The sequence below is a fragment of the Crocodylus porosus genome, unplaced genomic scaffold (genome assembly GCF_001723895.1).
Source record: "Crocodylus porosus isolate Cpor-Errol unplaced genomic scaffold, CroPor_comp1, whole genome shotgun sequence".
Lineage (NCBI taxonomy): Eukaryota > Metazoa > Chordata > Crocodylia > Crocodylidae > Crocodylus > Crocodylus porosus.
This window is the reverse complement of record NW_017728907.1, coordinates 30,671,286-30,684,473: the sequence shown is the minus strand read 5'-3', so window position 1 is coordinate 30,684,473 and position 13,188 is coordinate 30,671,286. Positions and strand designations below refer to the sequence as shown.

The 13,188-nt window shown below is 46.3% G+C and overlaps 1 protein-coding gene across 1 annotated transcript in view; it reads right to left on the bottom strand.

The window, feature by feature from the left end:
* Nucleotides 1-13,188, bottom strand: part of DPYD (dihydropyrimidine dehydrogenase) — a 672,292-nt gene that overhangs the window by 658,587 nt on the left and 517 nt on the right. The gene's annotated exons all lie outside the window — the stretch shown is intronic.

The window sequence follows — 13,188 nt, the reverse complement described above, 5'->3', positions numbered from 1 at the left end:
GGCTGACTTGAAGGTATCCAGCTTCTCAAGGTGTTCCTTCACGAGGTGAGCATTGATGGAGGGCAGGGGATCTCCCTCACTTAGACCTTCCTGTCCTGTAGCAGGCATAGGTGTCCCATGGGACTGATGAAAGACTGACACAAAGTACCCATGTTAGCAGCTGATGAGTTGTGGCCATTTGATTTTTTTTTCAACCTTTACCATGTCTTAGATGAGATGATACAAGCTACAGCACACTGTCATATTTGAGTTTTACAGGGTTTGAGAGTGAGGCCAAACTCTAGTCTAGTTCAGCATAAGCACGCAGCTTGTGCACACTTAGAAATTACCACCTCTTATTCTAAATATTTGCTGACATTGTTTGTTTCCACCTCAGCCACCTAAAACCTTAAGATACAATTTGGCTTGTCAAAATTTGCATTGTTTTAAACATGTTATTGAAACAAGTTAACCTGTTTTTAAAAAAACACTCCATATTACCAAGTTCTATCAACACACAGCTGCTGATTACATGCATGAAACAAATCCCCCGCTGTGGACACAGTTGTAGAGACCTGGTGTACCTCTGGTGGCAGAAAAATGCCTTGCTCTGCCAGACAGTTCTATACAGAATCGGGGCTCAGGTTCCATAGTATTGCCAACAGAGTTAAATCATTACCAGCAACACAGTGTAGGTATTCCCCAAGTTAAGCTTGCTTTGGTATTTTTTAACCCCACATTGCTTATCTAGAATTACCTTTGTTTCTCTCTGGAGAGAATGGCCTGTTCAGATTCTGTATATTTTGGGAAAAAAACTAAAAATATGTAGGCACTGTTTAATTATGAAAAAATGACCAGAAAGAGAGATGGGGAGAAAGTCTTAAAATTGCTACCCTGATTTAAATGTCATTGTTCCGATGGAAAATTAGCCATTTTGCCTAGTTTTCACTGAGATTACCAAAAGAAACAAGATTATCTTTGGTTACTCCACTTTCCCACTTTCTCCCTCTCTCTCCTCCCCAGTCACTGTTGTAATTTTCAGCTGAATCACAGAACCATGCTTGGGATGGACAAAAGGGATGCAAGGAATTCGCACCCAAATTTGCACAGGAAATCTCCAATGATATTTTGTAAATGGAAGTTGTGCAAGAGCAATGACAGGAGAATGTTTGCCAATCTAGAGGGATTTCTGCCCCAAGTTTACACATGATCTCAACTTAAAAATGAAAAGGCTTTGCATAGTATGTCCACACAAATACCACCTGCTGAGTTTCTGACAAATCATTTACGGCCAAAGATTTCACAATCCCAAATGTTTGATTTTTCTGCCAACCAACATACTCCCATAAGCCTCATATAAAGGGCCAAATTCTACCCTTTTTGTAGGATGTAGTGCCGGGTTGGGAGCAGAGCATGTAGCATTGTACTAATATAATAAAAAGGAATAGCAATCATATGTTAATAAGAGGAAGGAGGTTGCTAGGCAACCGGGAAGGGAGAGAAAGCAGCTTTTGATTTGAACTCTGTGCTGTCAAAGGGTTAGTGTAGCCAGAACAAACAGGACACATTTAATCCAGCTCGTCTGCAGTCATCATTAATTCAGCGCAGCTTCCCTCAACATTTTAAGAAGAGGTTCATTAGAAGCAGAAGAGTGCCAACTATGTTTATGTTCCCTGAGCCATCTCACTGACACAGGGCAAGATGGTACAGGTGGGCAGATAAAAAATGCTCTTTGAAAAGGAGGCCTCTGGCTAGGGCATACTGCACATTACAGCATGCAGAGAAAATTAGCCTGCAGGAGACTAGAGAGAGTGGGGCACTCATGGATCCAAGCAGAGCACATGCCATGAGGATGCCACATCTCTCTTTTTATGCTTTACTACAGGGCTATCCAACTTCTAAGTAGCTAGGAGAACGCTCCACAGGCCACACCAGCGGGGGCTCTCCACATATGGACTGCACAAGAGTAAGCCAAGGGCCCCCCAGGCCACACACCGGAGAGACATTCCCCCCTACATACTGTACCCGCACTGCTGTGTGCACTCATATGACCTTCCTCACTGCAGTGGAAGCAATGTGCATCCACATATTCCTACCATTTACCATGGCATTGCATGCCCACAGAGGTGTCCACCCCAGCCACTACACCATGTACGGACACGGGCATTCCCCCCACACTGATGCACTGCACACCCCCAGGCATACCCTCTGCTTCCTGTGCACATCACCACACTGCCCCACCTCCTGCAGCAGGAGCACCTGTAGGCAAGAAAAGCTGGAGGAGGGAGAGCGCGCTTAAAATTGGGGGGGGGTGGGATTGGCAGCTGGGCAGGAGCAAATTAACCCCTCACAGGCAGCATGCAACCCGTGCACCACTGCTTGAACAGCCCTGCTTTACCACATATATGTTTTGTCCCAAGTGTGTACTTGGCATGTATTGGTTTAGAAATGGTATGGAAGCAGACAGGCTGTCTAACACAACAAGGCCAACATAATCTGGAAAACACAGTCTGGGAACTGGGGATATGTACCGTTCCATAGCATGAGATAGCTGAGGCTGGCAACACAAATTAAAGACAACAAAAAGTATTTTTTTTTAGGTACGTAGGGAGCAAAAGGAAGGCACAGGGCAGCATAGGATCCCTACTGAACAAGAAGGAGCAATTAGTGACAGACAGGGGGGACAAGGCTAAGCTATTCAATGAGTTTTTTGTCTCAGTATTCCTGAATAGGGCTCAAGATAAGTCTCCTAATGGGTTCTTAGACAGGCAGAGGGACACCAGCCTACCAACTGTCGACACCAAGGTCCGGATGAGTTGCATCCGAGAGTACTGAAGGAATTAGCCGATGTCATAGCAGAATCACTGGCACGACTGTTTGAGCACTCGTGGCACTTGGGTCAGGTCCCAGAGAACTGGAAAAGGGCCAATGTGGTCCTTATTTTCAAGAAGGGGAGGAAGGAGGATCCAAGTAATTATAGGCCAGTCAGTCTCACCTCCATCCTTGGAAAGGTCTTGGAAAAGATTATGAAGGATCATATTTGTGGAAGTCCAGAGGGAAAAATAATGCAGCAGGGAAAGCAGCATGGATTTGTAGCAGGTAGGTTATGCCTGACCAATCTGGTTCTGTTTTATGACCGGGTCACAAAATGCTCAGACGCAGGAGTAGAGGTAGATGTCGTTTTGCTGGACTTTAGCAAGGCTTTTCATACGGTATCTCATCCCATTCTCATAAATAAATTAAAAGGCTGTGACATAGATGTTTACACGGTCCGGTGGGTAGCAAATTGGCTTAGCAGTTGCATCCAGAGAGTGGTAGTAGATGGATCGGTATCGACCTGGAAGGATGTTGGTAGTGAGGTCCCATAGGGTTCGGTCCTTGGACCTGTACTATTCAATATGTTCATCAGTGACTTGGATGTGGGTGTGAAGTGTACTCTGTCCAAGTTTGCAGATGATACTAAATTGTGGAATGAAGTGCACACTCTGGAGGGTAGGGAATGATTGCAGGCAGACCTGGACAGGTTAGAAAAGTTGGCAGTACACGATAGGATGCAATACAACAAGGACAAGTGCAGAGTGCTGCACCTAAGGCGCAAAAATATCCAGCACTCCCTCAGAAGCACAAAGCAGAAAGGGATCTCGGAGTCATAGTGGATTCAAGATGAACATGAGTCATCAGCGTGATGAAATCATCAGCAAAGCTAACTGCACTTTATCTTGCATCAGCAGATGCATGACAAACAGTTCCAAGGAGGTGATACTTCCCCTCTATGCAGCATTGGTCAGACCACAGCTGGAGTACTGCATGCAGTTTTGAGCGTCGTACTTCAAGAAGGATGTTAATAAACTCAAGAAGGTCCAGAGGAGAGCCACTCATATGGTCAGGGGCTTACAGATCAAGCCCTATGAGAACAGACTGAGGGACCTGGACCTCTTCAGCCTCAGCAAGAGAAGGCTGAGAAGTGATCTTGTAGCCACCTACCAATTCATTAGAGGGACGCAACAAGGGATCGGAGATGCTCTGTTTACCAGGGCACCTCTTGGGGTAACAAGGAGCAATGGCCACAAACTGACAGAGAGCAGATTTAGGCTAGACATCAGGAAAAACTTCTTCACAGTGAGGGTGGCAAAAACCTGGAATGGGCTTCCAGGGGAGGTGGAGCTCTTCCCTACCTTGGGGGTCTTTAAGAGAAGGCTTGATAGGCATTTGGCTGGGGTCATCTGACCCCAGCACTCTTTCCTGCCTATGCAGGGGGGGTTGGACTCTATGATCTGTTGAGGTCCCTTCTGACCCTAGCATCTATGAATCTATAAAGTGGCACCAACTAACAAGGCCCCACAGGAGGGGGGCCTGAGTTCCGGTTTTAGGGGAACAGACCAAATTAGGAGAAGGCCCAGAAAAACCAAATTAGTATGTGTGCATGTGATAAGCTACATGAACTGTAACAACAGTACTGAGAGACCAATCAGCAATAGCCACAGATGAGGAGTCATCAGGAGTTAAGAAGAATACAAAAGCAAAGACTAGAGAGTAACAAACAGGATCCCCCCCATTCCTTTCCATCTCTCATCCCTGTCCCCCGGGAAGGGTCCCTGAGGCCACTATGGACAGAGGACACACCACCAGTCCATCTCATCCACTCCACTGGAGTGGGGGTGTAGGCCTTTGCATCCCACCTGCAGGCTGGTGACATCTGACACCTTAGACAGAGCCTCAGAGTGGCCAGATGTATTTTCACTCAGATGACAACCCTAGGATTTGGTAAATACATCGAATTGCTTGATTGTTTGTATTGTTTCTTTTCTGTTATTACTGTATATCAATAAAATTGCTTATTATCAAATGGAACAGTTGCGATCAGTGGATCCTAAATCCAGAGCCAGTGTGCTCCTTCAAACCACATTCCTCCACTCTTTCTTTTGCAGTCATTCAATACAAAGCAGGTTGTTGTCCATTATATGGCTCCTTATCATCTGTATAAAGGTATTTTCATAAATAAAACTCAATATTTTTATGACTGCATAGTTAGGTATCAGTTTAAGACAGGGGGTGTCAACCAGGGGTATGCATACCTCCAGGGGTACTTGAGAAGGGCAGGTGGGAATGGAGTACCACTACACACCAGGGAGAAGCTCGCATGTGGCGGTTGCCACAGCTCTGAGTTCGACCACACGCCGCCCTCCCCACCGGCTCTGCATCTGACCACAGTGGGTACACTGCTCCGCGTCTGGCTGCCGCAGGTACACTGCTCCAAAAAAGTGGAAAACCCCTGATTTAAAAAAACAAACCAAGCAAAAAAGAATATAAAGGGCTTATTTATACTGTAAATGGTGATGTCAGGGAACCTACTTAGACAATAAAGAAGCAACCATATTTTAAGTAGTTTTTCCATGATCACGAACGCCACGTGCCCCCGGAGGCTGAGGGGGTATGGTGAGCTCCCACAGGCAGTGGGGGCGCTCTCAGCAGCGGGAGCATGGCAGCTACAAGCAGCAAGTTCCCGCAGGCAGCCATGATGCTGTCGGCGGTGGGGGAAGGGGAGGTGGCAAGCACCAACCTGTGGTTAGCGACCACCCACCACCATCGCCAGTGGTGTCAGCAGCAGGAGGTGGGGGGTGGCAAGCAGCAACTGCCTGCAGGCACCCCCGGCAGTGTGGTGCCTTTTTGCAGGGGGTGCACCGCCAAGCTCAGTGTCTCCAATGCCCATGATATTCAGTATTGCTGTCATGATAATCTGCATTTTTCCTGGAACTCCAAGCATGTGGTTAGATGGGAATCGAACAGTCATAAACTACTGCAAGACCACTTCAGGCTGGACATAAGGAAGAATTTCTTTACTGTCCGAGCCCCCAAGGTCTGGAACAGCCTGCCATCAGAGGTGGTTCAAGCACCTACACTGAACACCTTCAAGAGCAAACTGGATGATTATTTTGCTGGGATCCTGTGACCCCAGCTGACTTCTTGCCCCTCGGACGGGGGGCTGGACTCGATGATCTTCAGAGGTCCCTTCCAGCCCTAATGTCTATGAAATCTATGAATATGATGGGAATTCAGCTCTTTCACTCTCTCTCAAACCAGTTCTTCTAGCCCTCACTTGTTGCAGAAAAGCTCTTGAAAAGTTAACTCACATGCACCATAAAGACTCAAAAACCAGAAGGAAAAAAAATGCCTGTTTAACTTTAGTCTGATGGTTTTGGGGGCCCTGATTACACTTGTAATGCTTGGGGTTAGCAATAATGTCTATTTGAAGTGACGGAAATAACTCTTTTGACATCAATGGGAAACGCACATACAACATGAGAAAAGAGGAGTATATATGCCTCAAATGAACAGCTCTCTCCAATCCTACTCCTCTGTCTAGGTCTCAGCCTGGTATAAGAAAGCCAAAATGGTAATTCAGTCATGTTTCTTGGAAATGATCCTGCAAACACTTATTTACACATTTAACTTTAAATATAGACATTTCCACAGGGTTCATGGTTGACTTTGAGAAGAATATATAAATTTATTTTGACCAAACTAAGTTATTTCTGCAATATAGCAATTGTTTGTTTTTTATTTTAAGATAAAACAAAACAAGCCTGTTATGCAGGAGTAAAGTAAATTAGCTGTTGGATAAGTTTTTAAAGAGCCTCTTCCAAGATAGAAATGACACATGTGGACTGTTATCTTGCCTGAGATTTTATTATTCACGTTATAATTATTGTATCATTCAGCTAAGAGTTTACTTCATTAAAACTACTAAAAACAAATACATCTAAAGAGAAGTCCATCAAGCAAATCTTGGTAAAAAGGAAGTTTCCTTTTCTCACTGATCTTTCTTCATATGACCCTAGATACACGATTATTTATTTATTTGGGACAGAGAATGCTCCCTGACTACTAACTGCTTAGAACTCAAAAGGATTCAAAACCACAAGTGAAAAAATACCACTACAAATCAAAGCTGTGTTTCACTATAGGGCTTCAGACAAATAGAAACTGCAACTGTAGAAGTTTTTGCAACTAAAAATTATTCTGAATCAAAATAGATTAGTTGAGTCAATTTGCATAACTCTTATCCAAATTTTTAGAAGCAAAGAAAGACTATTCAGCCCAACAGGCCTCCATCTTTAAAAACTTTTCTTATGCATCATACTACACTATCTCCCTTCCCCATATAGGGCACTGCCTTCAAGCCATCCCCCCTCTCTAACATATCCCATCCTTCACTGTTTCAGTCATTTTGTGGTGTGGAAGCATGGGGCAACCTCATTGTGCAACATACAGTAAGCACACTGCACTACGTAACAAAGAGCACAACTATCCAGGTTCTGCTGCTCTATTGCAAGCATACTGCAGGTTGCGAAATTAAGCTTACTTAGACTGAACTGGACAAAAATAATGGGTGGATCCGATCAGCAGGAAAAGCATTGCACAAGCTCCCCCTCCTTTCTCTGCACTGGGAATAGCTGCACTTGTAGCCTTGAGTTCCAAGTGCACTGACTGCTCCCTGAGCAAGGCAGCTCAACCAGGCCATGACCCCATTCCACCTCCACAGCAGCCTTCAAAGAGCAGCATATGCTGAGATGCTGTAAGAGCACAATAACAGCAACCACATGCCTGCTGTGTGCCAGGGAGCTGTGGGAACCTCCACAATGCCCTTACTACAGGCCAGTGCCTAATAGGCACAATCCGACCCTTAGCAAATTACACTTTGTGAGTGTACTACACACATGCTGTACTGCCGGCCAAAATGCATTGCATTAGTATGGATGACAAAGCTCCCTACAGGGTCAGCTTGGATCAAAGACTTAATTAAATGTGTCACCACAGAGAAGGCAAGATCTCTCTGACTAGAGGGAAAATGCCAAAAAGTTGCCATAGTCTGGCATATCTTTCAAAAGTAGCTTGAAACTAATAAATCCTTCACATACTGAACTGAACCAGATATCAGAACATAAACACACAACACATTACGAATACAGATTAGAACTGTAATAACAGTTAGCCTTGTGAACAGTAAAATAGCTGAAGCCAGTGGACAAGCTACATTTATATTAAATTAAAAAAGGAAAAGTGTATGTAAAACATAATAGCCACCTATGCCTCCAGAAGCTAACCAAAAAGAAAGTTGGAAAGAGTTAGTCTCAGTGTTATTACTGTTCATTGTATTACATATGCAAATACCAGAATTTTACTGTAGCAGTTAATTCCCACGTAGCCACTTCAGAGCATGTCGAAATCATCGAAGTTTTAGCCCTTCAAGTCTATCATTTCATTCCCAGAGGTCAGTCATCAGTATTGATATTAGGAAACAGCTGTGACAGCATTCTAGGTATTCACCTTTTTCCCCAACTAGGAATTGCCAGTCCATCAAAGTCTGACTTCTACTTAGCATCTAGGCAACAAACTACCCAGTAGGGAAGTAAGCCCTGTGAAATTCCCACATTCCCTTCACATCTTCTGACAGAAGACACACTTTGACTCAAAAGGAAGGGCTTTTTTCTGGGATTACAAATATTTTCTGTTACTGTTTTAGAATTGTGTCATTAGCTGACTAAATGCTAATCTCTGGTTCAGTAGAGAGCATGCTTATAAGGCACAGGTAGCTCTCACCTATATAGATTCTGATCCCAACAGGAGAGATGAAAACAAGCAGACACCATGCAAACTTTTGAAGGAGAGAGAACTGTAGGAATTGGCTTGGAGATCAGAAAAAGGCAGTTGTTAATAACATAACCTTGAATCTGAATAACAGCTCTTATTGTGTGAAAAGGTACAAAGAAGGTCACAAGATATTTTGCTGGACGCTTTGTGATCCTTTGGGAAAGAAAAATAGTATGTTAAAAAAAGAAAGTATGTGACAAGTGATTTCTCAATGGGACTGAATTAAGGTGCCATGGGCACACTTTTAAAATTTCCTAACTCTTAATACTTAACTTTAAATCATTAATAACATTCTTTTCATTTAGTTGTTTAAGCTCCTCTATCGTCCCTTTTTGGGGGAAAATATTATATGCAGCGATAGTGCAGGCATCAGACTGGACAAGGGGGAGCTCTCATTCTTTCACCAAACCTACTCTTGAAAGGGATTCTCTTATGTGAAACTGTGAGAACCTATAAAGGCAGTCTGAAGCGTCTGTGAGAGCCTTGCAATTCATACCAAATGTATGACTTCTGACTGGTAGCTTACATGTGATCTTCCTGTCTTGGAACATTATTCACAATCTTAAAAAAAAAGTTCTATTGTATCTTATGACAAAACCAAGGCCCTCTGATTTTTTTTTCAAAATAGTCAGTGCACACAGAGCAGCCAACAGCTGTGAATCAAGGACCAGAGGTTCAAGTGATTGCTCTGCCTACACTGCAGAAGAGCACCACACCAAATGGGCTACTTTCTAGCCATGTTGTAGTGCTTGGTCCAGAAATTTCTGACCCAGTTTCTGACACATTCCCAAGAAAAGTTTCCATTTTGATGAATAGGCACTTTCGAACAAAACTATACTGTCAGACAATTCCCAACACACTCTGCTTCTGCAACAACTTCCAAGTTATTTTGAAGCTCATAAAATTCTATAAAACATATCCAGAAAAATGAAACAGAGTGCCAATTGTGAAAAGTGTTGCTTTAGAAGAACACAAGTAGTATCCCCTAAAGCTCCTGAATCCAACTTTTCCTCTTTATATAAAAGTAAACTTTGTTGCTTTTGAAAAAATCTGGACCAGCTACTCTGCAAACTACAAACAGGCATACCACAAGTAATAAAAATTTCATCACCTTCATGATGTTCCAGGACGGGGGTGGGCAATTATTTGGAACCATGGACTACTTAGGGAGTTTGGCTGAGCTGTTGCAGGCCGGGTCAGCACCTCCACCTCCCCCCTTTCAACAACTCACCAAAACTCCCTATGTGGGATGGGGCCTCAAGTTGGCAGGGAGCGGTGTTGAAGAGCCAGACAGGCGGGCAAGACCAGGATCATGGGGTGGGGGATCATGGGGCATTGACAGCACAGGCCCAGGGCCCGCAGCATAGCCATGATCTACTGCCTATATACCTCTGTGACCGGCACAGGTTCGTGGGCAGGGGCATGCAGAGAACAGATCAAGGCTCTGCCCTGGCCCCGGCCCCATGCTATCACTACCCCAAGATCCATGCCCTGGCCCCAGACGCTCCCCACCTGCCCAGCCATGTGCCCTGCCCATGTGGCTCCCAGCTGCTCTCCATGGAGACCCCAGGATCACAGGGCCACAACAGCACAGGGCTGTGGCAGTACCACAATGTGCTCCCTGCATATCCCTGCCTGCAAAACTGGGGTTCTGCCCCAGGCCCGCACTGTCACAGCGCCTTGATGCTGGGCTCTCCATGGAGACCCGCTGGAAGCCACGCAGGGGAAGAGGGAGCTACGTCCAGGATGAGATCTGGCGTTTTGGTGTGATGACAACAAAGGGCTGGGGCCCAGGGCAAAGCTGTGATCCATTCCCTGCACACTTCCGTTACACAGATGCCCACTGCAGAGTTGTGCAGGCAGCGGACTGCAGCTCTGCCCTGGCACCAGCCCCGCCCTGGCACCACCGCAGTGTCCCAGGGTCTCCCCAACCCACGACCACATCGCAGCTGCCTGGCCACACGCCCTGCCTGCATGGGTCCTTCCCCACAGCAGCGAGTGTGGGGCAGATAGTCAGAGTGCCAGAGAGCAGGACTGGGCCCAGCAGCAGCACCCAGAAGCAGCCAGCTGCCAGCACCAGGGCTGCCAAGAAATGAAGTCTGGCTGCCGTGCTGCCCAAGCCCCACTGCATTCCCAAGACCAGCAGAACCGGCCACACGTTTCCCAGCCTGGGCTATCCCCCTCATGCCTGGCCCAGGTGGCAATGAGGGGCCCACCATGGGCTGGGCAAAATCCCTCTATGGGCCATATTTTGCCCACCCCTGTTCTAGAGGGACTGCCTCCAGCAGCTCATCCCCCATACTGATTGAATGTTCACAGCTTCTGAAAGCCAATATGGCCAGAACAAGGCAGGTGGTTGTGATCTAAACTAGCAAGTGCTCTGACCACAAAGCGTCATCCTGGAAGGCCTCTGAATTGCTGGTTGATAGTAACATTCAGTCACTACTGACCTGAAAGAAGATCTGAACCAATGATCTAGAGGATTAGTGATCATCTGATGACTCATAGTTATTCAGCCTACAACCAATACTTTAAATCCCAAAATACAACACAGTGAAAAGCTCAGTGCCAAGATGTAAAATAACTTGCGCAATTTTAAGCGTACAACTTCGAATGTGATCACTGATTGTGAGATCCTGTAGGCAGCTAAAACAAGGATTTTCACCCAGGTGCCATAGTTCAGGCTTAGCATAAGTGGTATCTATCTACCTGGCTGACTGCCCACTCCCACTGCCCATCCCCTCTGCAAGGAAGCAAGCACTGTAATATATGGTTTTTAAAACTGGGTGCCAGTCAGTTCACAAGCATTACAGAAGGGTCAATGCCTCAAGTCCAGAAAAATTAAGCACCAAGCTAAAACATGATTAAAGGCAAAATCACAGAATTGTAGGGCTGAAAGGGGCCTCAAAAGTTACCTGGTTAATAGGACTGCACTGTAACTAAAAGCAAATCTTGCCTCACTATGCATGATTAAAAGAGTAATGCTGGTTTGTGACCCACTCCAAAGTTCCCACAGTGATCCACAGCAGAGCAAGGTGCACACAGATCTGAGCTGTTAAAGCGCCATATGTCCCAGCAGATGTACGTATGGAATGGAACCAATCTTGCAGCACAGCTCAGTACCACATGTGACATTTCTAGTGATGGGACAACCAGTGAGATTTATGGGCCAACTGGAATCTACAGAAGGGAGATGGGGGAAAGAAGACTGAGGGCCAGATTCTGTTCCACCTATTAGCTGCGTTAAGTGGCCTTACACACCTAAGTGCTTGAATGAAGCAAGGCATCCTTTGGGGGATTAGTACAAAAATTCATGCTGTTAACACAAAAGATGGGAAAGTCACCTTCCTCCTCTTGGCTGCTTTTTGTGATTCAATTTTAAGGTTCAGATGATGGTGTTTTGTATATGCATTCATGGATATTCAGGGCCTCGAATGGCTGAACAGAATCGCCCTTAGGCGGCCAAGTCCACTTATGAGCACAGTGATTGGAAATGAACCTGACCTGACTGCCTACACCTCTCCACCCAAGTCACACAGCTCCAGGAGTAGCTTGGGGCTGCTCAGAAGACCTTCTGGGGAAAGCATCCAGTGGTCCTGAGGAGCCCAGGTCTGCTGGGAGTGTGTGTGGGAGAAGAAAAGAAGAGCTGCCTAGAGCAATGGTTCTCAATGTTTTTAGATGTCTGGCAGGGGTGGGAAATGGCCAGCTCTTAGTTTTCACTCCTTGTTTTTTCTTTGAACTCCTGGAACAGAATAGAGCAATTCATGTCTGGCAAACAGACTCAAAGGACCACAGCAGGTCTCACCCACTTGTGGATCCTTATCTCTGGGTTGCTTCTTGGCCTCTTGTCAGCTCCGACCAAGCATAGTCCTTGCCAAAGGAAACACCGTAACCACAGAGGCGGTCTTCCTAGTCACAACCCAGGAAGACTGCTCTCCTGGCACAGGGATAGTAGCTGCCAAGGTAATATATAGTAAACTTCCCATTTAGCTGCTGAAGTGGGAAGGTTTGGCTTTAAGCCCACTTTATGGAAACAAGAGACTCCTCCCTGGCTTGCCCCTGGGGCCATATGGCAGAGGGCAAGGAAAGCTCGGGGGCATCTGAACCCCAAGCAAGTAGGACGCCTGGCAAAGGTTTTGGAAACATCTGAAGCCCCAGACGGGGGTGGAGTATGTTTGCCGGCTGAACCGACTCTTAGACTTGGACTTTGTTTGGGCTAATCTGGCTTGCAATACGGAAAATTTAACTTAAAAAAAAAAAATCCTACCTCTGGGTTCGCCTGGGTTCATGTTTGCACCCCCAACCCGGCTCCGGCCCCGCGGCACCCTCGAAAGCCTCCCAAGGCAGCGCAGGGTGCTGGCGCTGCTGCCGCTGCACCCTGGTGGAGGGCGGCTGGCCTGGAAGCCGTCACCCGGCGCCTGGGCGGAGAGGGGAGCCGGGGAAGCAGCAGCAGCGGGGCACGAGGCCCGGCCTCGGGCAAGTTTCAGAAGGGAAATACAAACGAGGGGAAGGAAAGCGGCGAGGCAGGAGGGAGCGTCCTGGCCCCGGCCCCGCAGC